The 13,437-nt window shown below is 40.1% G+C and overlaps 1 long non-coding RNA gene across 1 annotated transcript; it reads right to left on the minus strand.

Moving 5' to 3' along the window:
- Positions 1-389: 389 nt before the first annotated feature.
- On the minus strand, positions 390-2,887 carry LOC132333488 (uncharacterized). Its single transcript, XR_009488182.1, has 2 exons — positions 2,669-2,887; positions 390-693 (listed from the first exon to the last, which is right to left on the minus strand). It is a non-coding gene; the product is annotated as an uncharacterized LOC132333488 (long non-coding RNA).
- Positions 2,888-13,437: the final 10,550 nt, after the last annotated feature.

The following is a 13,437-nucleotide window of genomic DNA, read 5'->3' on the forward strand; positions in this document are numbered from 1 at the left end:
ACCTTCACACGGGTTTGCCTGCTACAAATTGCCAGTAATTAATAATATTCTATATAGAAGCATCAGAAACAGTTAAAGCATGTGACTACAGGCTGGCCCAGTGCCTAGCCCAGATGCTTTGTAGACAAGACTTTCTTTGCCTCAGTTTCTCCTTCAGTAAAATCAAGAGAATATTAGACTTAGTAAAATGGGGAAACCATTGGAAGTGACAGGTGCAGAAGTGTAACAGGTTATTTTCCATAGCTTTCCTTATTATACCTGATGCTTTTTTAATGGAATCTAATTTTCTAACTCATCTTTTGCATAAATATGCCATATTAGACAGCAGTGGCACTGTGGGGAGAGTTGGAATAAGTGGAGAGAGTGAACTTCAGGATCATTATCACCAGAAATACATATCATTGTTTATTATCATACCTCTAATGAGGCACAATTATTACTGTAAATTTTTTCTCATTGTTGTCCCTAATTGCTCTTCTCGCTGTATGTCCTACCACCATTTTTTTATTATGTATATTGCAAAACTCCTCATGGGTCCAGTGAGGCACTAGTATCACAGAGAAGCAGTGGAGCCTCTTGAGTATGTGCAGACTTTTCTTTCTGTCTCCATTTTCTGTCTTCTCTGCCTTTATTGGCATCTTCCCGCTTGCCTCTTCTTTCCTCTATGTGAATCTGGTTTCCTCTTTACTACAACTGAAACAAATAATTTTGATGAAACAAATATAAAGAAGGAGGGCAAAACACTCTCTTGTGTTTTGTTTAGTAGTGAAACATGCAGCATTATAAAATACCAAAACCCCAATGACTCTGTAGGGAAATTCAGGTAACAAGTAAAACATACGGATACCCAGAGTAAATACGTGGATGCACCAGGCAGGATTCAATTCAAGACCATGATGTGCCTTTATCCCAGGAGGGATATGAGATAGTCATAGACCCTGGACTTCAACACTTTTTAGAATTCTGGAAAATTAATCATTACAGTAAGTTTTTAAAGGATTTCAAGGAGTGGGTGAAGAAAGTAATTTGTCTTGAAAGGACAGCTCAGCGCTTTCTTGATCTTTTTACTGTCCCGGTAAATCATTTATCAGGGAAAACTTTCAGAAAACTCCCACACAAGCTATGCTAGACAGAGTCTCCCAAAAGTAATATTACTCCTCCTTTATGCTTTCCAGACCTAAAAAATGAGAGACTGTAATACCAGGGTGGTACCGGCCCCTGCTTGATAGTGTGAGGGCTTCAAAGCTTCCCTTTTCTGAAATATTAAGTGAATTGCTCAGGACTATTTCAGGATGTGCATTTCTCATTTAACCTTGCTTTTATGTATTTTCTTTCTGTGATACCTGACACAAAATTCAAAATAGTACCAAAGTGTGAGATCTTTTCTCTTTTGAATTACTAAAATGGAATAGAAGCTTCATTTTTTTCCCCCCATTTAATTGTTCTGGTTGATTTCCCTAGCTTAGAGCAGAGGTGTGGTTTGGAAGGCTCAGATTTTAAAATAGTAAGAGAAAGGGAAAAAAAAAAAAAAAAAAAAGAAAAAAGGAGGAATGTCTCCCTGCACATTAGAGGCTCCCAGAAAATCTGGGATCACATACATGACTTCTGGAAGGATACATTTTAACTTGTGTTCATCAGTTATGAGGTTTTCTCTGGTCTAAAATATCCCAAACTATTCACTGTCATTTGTATGCAGCATCAACTCCAATCTGCAGTAACAATAAGGAGGTATTAATAAGGAATTTCTCCCTATTTATATTTTGAGTTTCAAACAATTAAAATTTATTTATTACAGGAATATTAATTTAATTAAAGGACCAGAGCTTTGAGAGCTTTCTAACAAAATGTTAAGACTGGCAATACAAATGGGGCTTTGAGGAATAATGGATAATTTCTATTATTGTTTTCTCCATGGCCATAACCTTTTCCCCATCATAGATATTAGCACATTGTGAAAGGAAATAGTGTAAGAGGCACAAAGAATAACTCTGTGTTAACTTTCAGCAAGAAAAACAAAAGCAGGTGTTGAAAAAGTTTCGGGTCAATGAAAAGTGTATGCACAGAGAAAGTAGTTATACATGCAAGAGAAATGTACCTTTTTTAATTATTATTTTTTGCACCTAGCATGAACTGATAGATTTTAATAAAGCTCCTTCATCCTAATTATTTAATTAGCCACACTTCCCATGGGCTGTGAGAAACCTGGAGAAACTGAAAAGGGGCGAAACAACGGGGTAGGTAGAGATTATAGAGAGAGAAGGGGCTGAAGTGAGAAAGTAGTAGTCATGGAGAAAACAGGCTTCATCTGCTATGTTTCTCATGGAAAAATTGTCCTCACCCTTGCCAGCCTTGAAACTTGGAGGCTTTAATTGTGGACTCAAAATAAGAAACCTGTGGTTTTCTCATTCAGATGGGCTCCGTCTGCCTAACCGCAACATCTGTGAAGCAACTAGGGTGTTCTAAGCTCTCCCAAACCTAGAATTTTACAACTAATTTTCTGGAAGAGCTACTTGAAACAAAGTGACAAGGGCCTGTATTAAATGCTCAGTAACATGTAATTCATGAGTGTCAAATATGATAAAAATCCCCCTTCCCCCCCACCCCCATACCTATCCATACCCCAGCTCACCAAGAAAACTTAATTCCCCTCACCCCAGAGAGCATTTACCTGGCACACAGACCTGTTCCTTGTGCCCTGACTCATCTCTGCTCTGGGACTGTGTCTGTCTCTTCTGCCTCTGTGTCTCAGGAAGACAGTGTTAGCTGTTTGCCAGCATTAAAGCAAACATGGCTGCAAAATCCCCTCCACACAGCAGCTATTTCCAACAAGCTGCTGTGAAGGAATTTCTGCTAAAAACAGAAGAGAAAAAAAGAGCTGGTATCTCAAAATACTTTCCTCATTGCAGCAGTCAGCTGAGGAGGCATGTCAGGAGAGAACAACATAATGCTGTTCTCAGGTGATGTGGGGTAAGGGGAAGAGGGTAGGAGACACTGAAATCTGTTCATAAAGGAGAGAAGGAAACCTCCAGACCCACAAAGAGGAGAAGCTAATGTGCCTTCAAAGTACATTTAACGTGGGATTGCTGACATGTCATCACAAGCACCAGCACAGAGCTATTACATGGGTCACTGCAGGGACAGGGTTACTGTGCCCTTCTGTAATCCTGTTGGATTTATTTTATATTTAACTTTGCCAGTGAATTCCACCTTGTATAATGTTTGGTTTAGGAAAAAGTGCTACAGTATACCATTTTTTTAATTCTCACCTGGCAATATGACTTCTAACCCTAATTCCCCCCATATAATTTTTGTTTGAAAAGTAATGTAAAGTCTCTTTGAATAGTATCCTTCACTCTTCACAGGTATTTTTCATGGGAAGTTCAAAGAGAACTTTTCATTTCTCAGATACTCATGTTGTTTTTGCAGGTGCTTTACAAAAGTTTCCATTAACAAATAAACAGTAAGAGTCAGGTGTGATTAAAATTGTTCAGGCACAAACCATCAACACTGAATATGCTAAGATACAGTTGAAGTGAGTTGCTTAACAAGGGCTAAAATCTGACCTAGTTCCATAAGATGTCTTATAGAATGATGCTGCATATAACAAAAAAATACCAACAATCTTTTTCCAAGTTTTGTGACTAGTAAAAGAGGTGACTGTGTTCATTATTGGTTACAAACACCCAAGCTTCTTCTTAATGCAGTTTCACTGATACACTCACAGCCTTCTGTGATCCAAAATACAGAACCATCATCCTTCTAGAAAAAAAAAAAAGTGGTTTTAAAAGCAAGCAAAAAGAAAGCAAAAAGCAGCAGCACCTCAAACTTGTTACTGATATCAGCAAAAAAACAAATATAACAACTTCCAGTTCTCACACATGGATTTTCGTGTGGATATGGTGGAAGGGTGTTGAGACAAGGTCAGGGTCTAAACTGTATGTACTCCAAGCATTTGCAGGAAAACTGGTGAGCCCTGGCTTGCCTGGGATCCAAGGAAACAGGACTTTCTAGGAATGTTTCCTTTGAAGGAAGATGCAGCATCAGCAGGTCAACAGCTGCCTTTGTTGAGGACACCTGACCAGCAGCAGTCATTAAGTCCATCCATAGTTTTGAATATCCCAAAACCACCTGTGCCTGAGCTCTGCCTCCCCTGTCTGGGTCACTTGTGCATGAGGTGACAACCCTGAGCAGTGCAGGTGGTTCAGGACACACACCCTGAGCAAGACTCACCGACTACAATTGATTAAGCACAGAAGCAATCCCAGTAGCTTCATGTATTTGACAGTGGTGGCCTTGTATCATTTCAGAGTTTATATACTTCCTCAGAAATCCTCTTACTAATTTTGAAAGTAGTAGAAGTAATGGATATTTCTTTCTGCTTGTTGATAAATACATTGAAGACTGTGAACAAAATCCAGACAAAATGTTGCTTGGGGCAGAAGCCATTATATTTGAAGAAGTCCTTGACATCTTCTGGAACAGAAGATATCTTGCTATTTTTCTTTTTTTATTTTTAATGTATCAGACTCATGAAAACAAGGATCTATTTACAAACCTATCTGAACAAATAGACAAAAGGTAATTGCCTAATGATTGCCACTGTGGTAGCAACAAAAAATTAATTATTAATGGTAAGACTTCATCTCCACCATTTTTGCAGGCTAATATGCCTTGTGGGATAGAGAATGTGCTTCATTAGGGGCTTCTCTTAAAAAACAAATGTAAACCATATGCACATTCAGCTCAAGGTCTTTACCTCAGAAATAATTATGTCCATAGCTACACACTGCCTGTTAGCTAAATGTCATTCAAGGTCTTCCTTGTAATATTAGAAGCATGAGTAATACCAGATTAACCAAGTTCCTGAAAAGTATTTTGAGGGCTATTCTTTAAAGCAAATCAGCTTGTGGGACATTGCTCAAGGCACAGAGAGGACACTGGAAACCTTAAGGAGCGAAGCAGTCCTCTTGCTATTTACTGCAGGGTCGTCTGTGTATTGTTAGGCACAGGACTTTTGCATGTGAATAAGAGCCACATGTACATGAAGAGAGAGTAAAAAATTGAAATTTGGGGGAAATTAGTTCAAATGGTGCCTTCACATTTGTGATCGCCAAGGTCAAGGATAGCAAGTGCACAGGCTAAGGTCCGAAGTTCCGGTGAGACACAGAGAGGGATCACAATATTCAGAAATACAGCATTTTATTTGGCAGGAAACAAAATACAGAAGCACAAGTGTGTAAGCATATGAACTGTGTTAAGCATATATATTGTGTATTGTCCTTAAATGTAGTTGCTGGTAAAAGGGGATTCTGCTATAAAGAAAGAACCATATCTCTACTCAGTTCTTCGGCAATTTAGCTACTCTCTGTGTCATCACACAGGAGAGATTTTCACCCTGACAAGGGGTTCCCTCAGATCTGGGGACAATTGCAGTTTAAAGAAACTTAGAGTGGGCATGAATGATTAAAGACAGAAGGAAAAGAGTGTGAGGGACCAGCGTGTGTGTGTGTGTGTGTGTGTGTGTGTGTGTGTGTGTGTGTGTGTGTGTGAGAGAGAGAGAGAGCTGCTCCTTGTAGGAGTTTAACCCTTGCAGTATCAGATCTGACCTTCTGATGGCAGCCACATGGCCCTGAGTCTGTGAAATGGCACAAAGCTGGCAGCTCTGCCTTGCAGTGTCGCAGTCCCATGAGATCTCTCTACGTATAGGGCAACATTGAGTGGTCCTCAGAGGGACAACAGTGTGTTATGCATCACAAGCTGCTTTGTGCCCTGCCACAATGACCTTCCCATTCCCAGAAAAGCACCTGCTCATGGCTGGTCAGTGGGGCTCTGGCTGTGCTGGAAAAATCATGGTGCGTTCTTACTACACAATATACCGTACACATTCACATATCTGGATCTATTTCTTTTCAGTTTATACCTGTCTAGTTCTGTTGACCTTGGTGGATTTATCCAGGTGTATGTCAGGCCAGAATCAAAGCCTCTGCTCTGTCAGTGAAAAGGGAGTCAGAAGCTGGGCTGGTGTGCTAAACACAACACATGATTACTAGGAGAAATGACTTGGCAGGAGTTGAAGCACCAGACATACAGAAAATGTTTGCTTTGAAATTCCAGAGACTTGACTGTCCCTTTGGTTTTTTGGAATGCTTTGATTTAGTCATGTGGGGTGGGAGCTGGCTGTAACCTTGCAAGGGCACTGGGAACAGTACCTCTTGTGCAGCTACAGGAGATGTGAAGGGAATTAACTGTCAGCAAGCTTCAGGCAGACAGCAGATGTATACGTGGTTAAGAAAAGTTTGGCTGGCTTGTAAAATTTATTTCCACCACAAGATCAAAAGTGTATAAAATATGTAATCCTTGGATGTGTAATGTATAACAGGACATAGCAGTGTAAGTGAGGGAAGAGCGAATTCATTCCATGCGAATGGCTGAACAGTTTCACTCTTAATTACTTGAGAGCAGGAAAAAAGAAGGCTCCTGCAGTTTCCCTGATTACAAATTACACATGCCCACAAGGAACTCAGGATTTGGTGCATTTTAATAATCCATTTCATTATTCATTTTCAGAAGTAAACATTCCAAGCCAACTCTGCTTGCTTTTGGGTGCAATTTACAGGAGAACGCTTGCATCAGCAGAATGAACCATTGACGCCAACCTCCTTGCTGTACTTGAGCACTCGCCTGATTTGCTCATGCGCTCCTCAGTTAGAGGTAGCTTGCGTGCATTTTCTGCTTCTGCTTCTGTCACTAGCTCAAGCGTGAGTGTAGATGGTGCTCCCCCAAAAAAATTTCAGTGTCAAAAAAGCTGCAGTGGGACAGGATGCTGATCCCATGTTGCCGGGGTCTCCTGCTAGACTCCTACCCCATTATGCATCCAGGACCAAAGGCTGCATTCCTGGTGTACACACTGGACACTGTTAATGAGGTTTGCACGAGAGGAGAGAAAAAAAACACCTGGCTGAAATTTCTTCACAATAGCTTCAGTAATTCAGCCCTCTTCTGTAGCTTTTGTATATTGTTAATAAGTGGTTCCATTTATTTTACATTGTTACACTGGCATTTTTTTCCAAGGATGATAATAAAAGTAGGATGATGGGGAAGAAACACTGATTACATGCTTTAAAAGTGGATGTAACAAAAGGAAGGGAAAATTATTACTGCTGTAAAAATATGCTTCTATTCCACTTTCTTAATAACCCAACCATGGAGAAATATTCTGATAAGATTTTTTAAAAATATGTGTTCCCACAGAGAAAGCAGCTGATTCTTTCTGATTTGCCTTAGACTCTGAGAATAATCACATGCATAAACCTCACAGACGATCTCTGATGAGCAAATTGGAGGACTCAAGAAACATGCTGAACAGGGAACCAGCACAAGCCAGACTACCCATGAAAGTTAGATTTTGTCTGTATGGGACCTCTTATCTGATGTAACTCATTTGATGTAAATATAGGAGTTTTTTCCATCAAAACTTGCTTTTACTGAAGCAAGTTTTGATGGAAAAAATAATAGGTAGGTTATAATCATTGCTGACTTCTTGACTCTCGGCTTGCTAGTGAGGCATCTTCCCATGTTTTTGAATCTCCTTTGGCTGAGGTTTGGTTTTTTTACCAGGCATCCTAGGAAAGTGGTTGATGTCCCATCCATGTCAGCATTGAAGAGGCATTTGGGCAATGCCCTTAATAATTTGCTTTAAATTCTCAGCCCTGAAGTGGTAAGGCAGTTAGACTAGATCATTGTTTTAGGACCTTTCCAACCAAAATATTCTATTCTATTCTATTCTATTCTATTCTATGCTATGCTATGCTATGCTATGCTATGCTATGCTATGCTATGCTATGCTATGCTATGCTATTCTTTGGCATTCTGTTTACTTAACACTGCACTTCACTGTAAGGTTATGTTGAACACTTGGGTGAATAAAACCTACTTTTAGAGCACAATTCTTGTGAAGAGCAGCTGAGGGAGCCTGGGATTGCTTAGCCTGGGGAAAGGGAGGCTCAAGGAAGGCCTTATTGCTCTCTGCAAGTACCTGAAAGGAGGTTATAATGAGGCTCATCTCCCAGGTAATAAAGACAAGAGGAGGCGGCCACAAGTTGTGCCAGGGGAGGTTTATACTAGACATTATGAAAAATTTCTCTGCTTAAAGAGTAGTCAAGCATTGGAATAAGCTGCCCAAGGAAGTGGTGGAATCACCATCCCTGGAAGTGTTCAGAAGACATGTGGATGTGGCATTTGGGTGTATGATTTAGTGATGGACTTGACAGTGCTGGGTTAATGGTTGGAAGTGATGATCTCAGAGGTCTTTTCTAACCTTAGCAATTCCATGATTCTAAGGAAAGGTTTTAAACTGTGTTAGAAAGTGGGATAGGAGTTATAAGAAACTGATTGCTTTCAAGAATTTGGGTTTTAAGGAATGAGATAGAATTTTATTTTAATTGAATACTGACAGTTTCTTTATGGTGAGTTCAGTTGCTGTAGCTGTGTCGCTGAGAACACTGCAAGACCTCTGACAGTGAGTGCTGCAAACAGCAGTCAAACGTGTCCACAGCAGACAGGGAAATTGCATTTCATATATAATTCACAATGTGCTACAGCAATTTCATAAGGTCAATATCTGTTGTTAACTTGGAAGAAATCATCGAGAAAAGAAACAAGCATTTGTCCTCCTGATCTTAGAAAGAGCTGTTTACAAACTCTTGATTTCCACTGCACAGCACTACACTAATAGCAAAGAGCTCTTCTATGTAGAGACAAGCAGTGTATCTGAGACAGATAAACTGAGGCTAGAATAGTATCTTTTTGTCTCCAGATTTTCATCTCAGAGCTCCACAAAGATGGAGAAAAGAGACTAAATATAAACAGGGGAAACTTTGTGCAGCAACATGCTAAAGCTGTTTAGCTTTGGGATTCCTCTTGCCTAATTGGCCATCCAAAATTAGTCATCTGGGCTTGATGTTCAGCAAAGGGAGGGAGGCTGACATTGCCAAAGGGTAGTTCATCCCCTTCAAATATACCTCTTATAAGGAGGGTGGGATAAGTTACTTGACAGAGAGCCTGTGGTTTCCAGGTACTTATAGGCATTTCTACAGGTTCTCCCAGATTTTTCCTCTCTTTGTTTTCTGGATATATTTGCTAAGTGGAGTGTGAGGGTGCTTTGTATTTGTTTCAGATTTCCTTTTGCAGCAAGGAACTGAAATTATCCACACTGAAACTGCTCAGCACACAGAAGCTAAGTCATAACTGGGATTTTCAGACAGACAGTACTGCAACCGAACATAAACAACATGTTGGAAAACTTCAGGCATTTTGTTCATACTCTGTGCATTGAATTGGCACTTAGACAGGGACTTTATCCTTCTGGACAATGAGGGTGACATTTACTGTGTTGTTATAGAAAGAGAAACAGCAGAGGCCCAAGAGGCCAGTGATCAAACGATGCATTGAACTCCAAAGCAAAAATACGGTGTCCTAAGATTCTGTAGGAAAGGAGGAATTCAGCTGTAAGTACAGCAGTTTTGGGAGGGCAGCGAGGCTCAGAAAGAGCATCTGCAAGGCTGCAATGTGAGCCTGGGCTGGGGAAGGGGCAGAAAGCTTGGAGAGAGGCCACAGTAGAAAATACAGTGAATGTCCTACAGACAGAGAGATGTGGACACCCCGAGGTAAAGGGATTCTTCTTCCTACAGGAAGCATGTTTTTGTTTGCCTAGATGCTTGTTAGAATGGAAAACTGACCAGGAACAGTCAGGACAAAGTCAGGAGAGCAACATGTATGTCTGTGTGTGAGCAAGGGAGAAGAGAGTAGTATTTCTGTGAGCAGTGCTCACATGGCCACATCTAGGCTAACAAAAACCGAAAAGACAGCTATTCCCTCTTTGGATGTAATCTGAAAACCATCATTAATTAAATAATGCTGTCCTTTTATTTCTCTACTAGCTTAAGCTGTAACAGAGTGTAATCTGTTGAATAATAAATATCCTTGTGTTTCATGGAATGTTCTTTAACTACATAATGATGCATGTCAAGAAGAAATCTGTGGTTCTCCTTGAGCATCTCCAAAGTTGTTTAGATTTGCCTTTTTATAACAAGGTTTTAATGTAATCACTGCAGAGAAATATCATAAGACAATGGTGGTCTGCACATGGTCTGGAGACCATATTAAAATAATAAAATTATAAACCAGAGAGTTAAAACACAGGCAAGAAGAGTGCCAAGCAGGCCACAAATGTGTGGCAAGAATTTCATTTGCAAACACAAGAGATGACCCAAAAAGGCTGACGGAAGTTTCTATGAGTTTTCGCTGATTTCTCTGGCGTTTTGCATCCACCAAAACTTTTTGTAAGATGTGAACAGCTGGGAAGGCAGCGTGCGTGTCTGTGTGCTTTATCCCATGGGGCAGGGCAGGGCAGGGCAGGTATGTGAAGGCATTTTAGCAAAACCAGGATCCCATCAACAGTGGGAGAGTGGAGCTGGTGAGTCACTGAAGCTGCCACTTGTGGTGTGTCAGCTTCCACAAAAAAACAAGTGTGCTGCGTGTGATCTATTACCTATTTATTTGAATGAACAGTAGAGTAGACTCACCTGCCTGTTTCACCTGCAGTTCTGGCAGGACGAGGGGGCTGTGATAGGTGCTGCCCCTTAGGCTGCGTTACAGCTGCTTAGTGGCACTGGAACAGGAGTTCCTGATATACTGGTGATCTGAGTGTTTCTGAACATACAGTTAAATTTTTACTTAACAAATAGTCTACAAATAACAAATATCCTCAAATGTTGGTCCTTATTTCAAGTTCAAAGCTGTTATGTTTTCATGAATTCCAAAGGGAAATATCTACTCTGTACTCTAACCCATAACTGACTAATAAAATATTTATAGTCTTTATATTCTATTCAATAGCACATCAAAAATTACATGGACTTCTGTGTTTCTCCCCTCCAAGGCTGTGCACTAAAATGACTACTTTCCATTATGCTGTAGCCTCCTTAGTGACTCATGGATTCCATCTACAACAGAAAACAGGTCTGCATCTGCATTCTGCAGGCAGCTTTCCTTTGAGCAGCCAGACAAAACCCCCAACTCTGCATGCCTTAAAACACTGGGACGTAAAAACTAGGAAGGTCATTTTATTTTCTAAGAGAAGCTAGCCTGAAAATAATTTGTGTTCTTTTTACCCTGTGTTAGACACAGATTATTAGTCTGAAAGGTAAAGAAAATTCTCTTCAAGTTAATGAATCTATTCATACTTAGATGAGCTATTCTTCTGCTTTGGCAACCTGTGGAAACGGTAATCTAATCATGCCACTGTATTAGTATCCAATATGCTGAAAACTTGCAATTCATAGCTCAAGGGGAATGTGGAAGATAGTTGAGAATCCAGTAATTATAGGGTTGGTGTTAGACTGAGCAGTGAAATAATGTGCATTATTTTGCTCCTAAGCAGAATATTTTTTTTAGCCCATAGTGAGCAACTGAGCCACAGGGTTTTTGTCTTTGACAAAAAGCTGTAGGACATCTGGTGCTATTAACTACATTTCCCTCCTTGTCCCAATAACACCTTTATAAAAATAGATGCACATGTATGTACACTTTCCTTTAAGCTGAAGAAAACTTAGTTCAAGAAAAAATATTCCTGAATATATCTCCCTGTGCTGTTCTGTGAAGAGCTGAAGAGGGAACTAAGTTGCATTTGGATCCAAACTGGTTCCTGCTGGCGACACTCAGCTCTTTAACCTGTAGCGTTTACCTAGTTTACCTGTCAGAAAGGATAACCTGGGCACATCCATCCTCATCTAGAAAGGCCCAGGTGACTGGCCAAGCCTTTGAAGCTCTTCTGCTCACTTCTCATAGCATTTTAGTTTTGAGTTTTTAGCTCTTTTATTACTGCAAGTTCTATGTGTTTTTATTAGTGTTGGGATTTGAGTCCGCATAGTCAGTGTTACAAGATACTTTGGGATTTAACATGAAAGCTGTGGATAGAACAAATAATCCCTCCCTGTGTCATATGCTGAGGAAGCTGTGAATGCTACCCAAAAGGAGCATCCCATAAAAAAATCCCAAAGATACAATTCCAAGTTTGGGAGAAAAGTATGCCTTGAAATTTGTTGCATCATGCAAGATGAGAAGAAAAGCAAAACTCAAAGGCAGAGTTGAAGATGAACATAGCTTTGCATGTGTGTGCATGGGTGGCTGTATTTATGTGTTCAGGCAGGTACAAGCACACAGGTATTTATTGTCCTCGTGGGCTCCTCTTCCTTGCCCCACATGCAGTGCCTCGCCCACCTGTCACCCTGACGCGCCTTATACAACACGGGGTAAGATTTTCCAAACACGCTTCCAAGAAAAATAATGCCATATTGCTTTTATTAGAAAACTGCATGTGCACAGTAACAATTCATCCAGCCTCTGCCTCATCTGGCAAAGTGCAGAAAAGCACTGTGCAGTCAGGAACATGTGTTACTGATGCAACTGATGTTAAAATTGTCACGTAGGATGTATTTCACACATGGCAGGCTGTGGAAGGTCATGGGAAGCTCAGTTCTTGACCAAGTGGCACACAGCAGTTTAAAAAATGTGAAATATAGCCTTTTTAACCCGATTTTTCTTTTGACAACGTGTTTTTTATAAGGGGGAAGGAAGTAATGTGTGCTCAGCTCTCCCTAGTGAGGCTAATACCATAGTCTAGAAGGTCTTACTTTTAACTTGTAAAAGTGGAAGTGAGGAAAAGAAGGCTCTGAAACATTTCAGAGCAGCTTAGGACACAAACTAATGCTAACTTAAATTAGAGTGTTTTACATCCTGAAGGACTTTTAACATGCTAAGCAATGGAATGGGCTCCCTAGGGAAGTGGTGGAGTCACCATCCCTGGAAGTGTTCAAAAACCAAGCAGATGTGGCACTTCATGACAGGGTTTTAATGGGTTGGATTCTGTTGAACGTTGGACTTGATGATCTTCAAGATCTTCTCCAACCTTCATGATTCTGTGCCCAACAGACCACACGCATTCTGTTGTGTAAACATGGCAAGGTTTGAAATTGCTTCTCTCTTGAAAAGTTTTGCATGTTTTTTCCTTTATCTTTATAGAGTTGTTCATAAATAGATATTTGTTTTGCCTTATAAGAGTCTAAATTCCACTTCATGTGCTTAAAAATAGACACAAAGTGATTCCACACAGGCACGTATAAAGAGCATTTAAGGGTATGCTTTTCCAACTTCACATTTTAAACTTTTATGTAAAGAAAAGTATTTCTATATTTTTTGAATTATGTAAAAGTATTAGAAAATAAGAAAAAAGGGAAAAAAATTCGGGTGACTTTTTACTTGGCTCTAGAGGATTAAAAAATTGCTCACCAAAAGAAAATAGGGAGAAGTAAGAAACAATCTTGTCCTGTTGAGATGACATTTTTTTCTTCATAAGCAGGTCAAATCAGCAGGTTCCCA

Source organism: Haemorhous mexicanus, chromosome 1, assembly GCF_027477595.1.
Source record: "Haemorhous mexicanus isolate bHaeMex1 chromosome 1, bHaeMex1.pri, whole genome shotgun sequence".
In the NCBI taxonomy this organism is placed as follows: Eukaryota; Metazoa; Chordata; class Aves; order Passeriformes; family Fringillidae; genus Haemorhous; species Haemorhous mexicanus.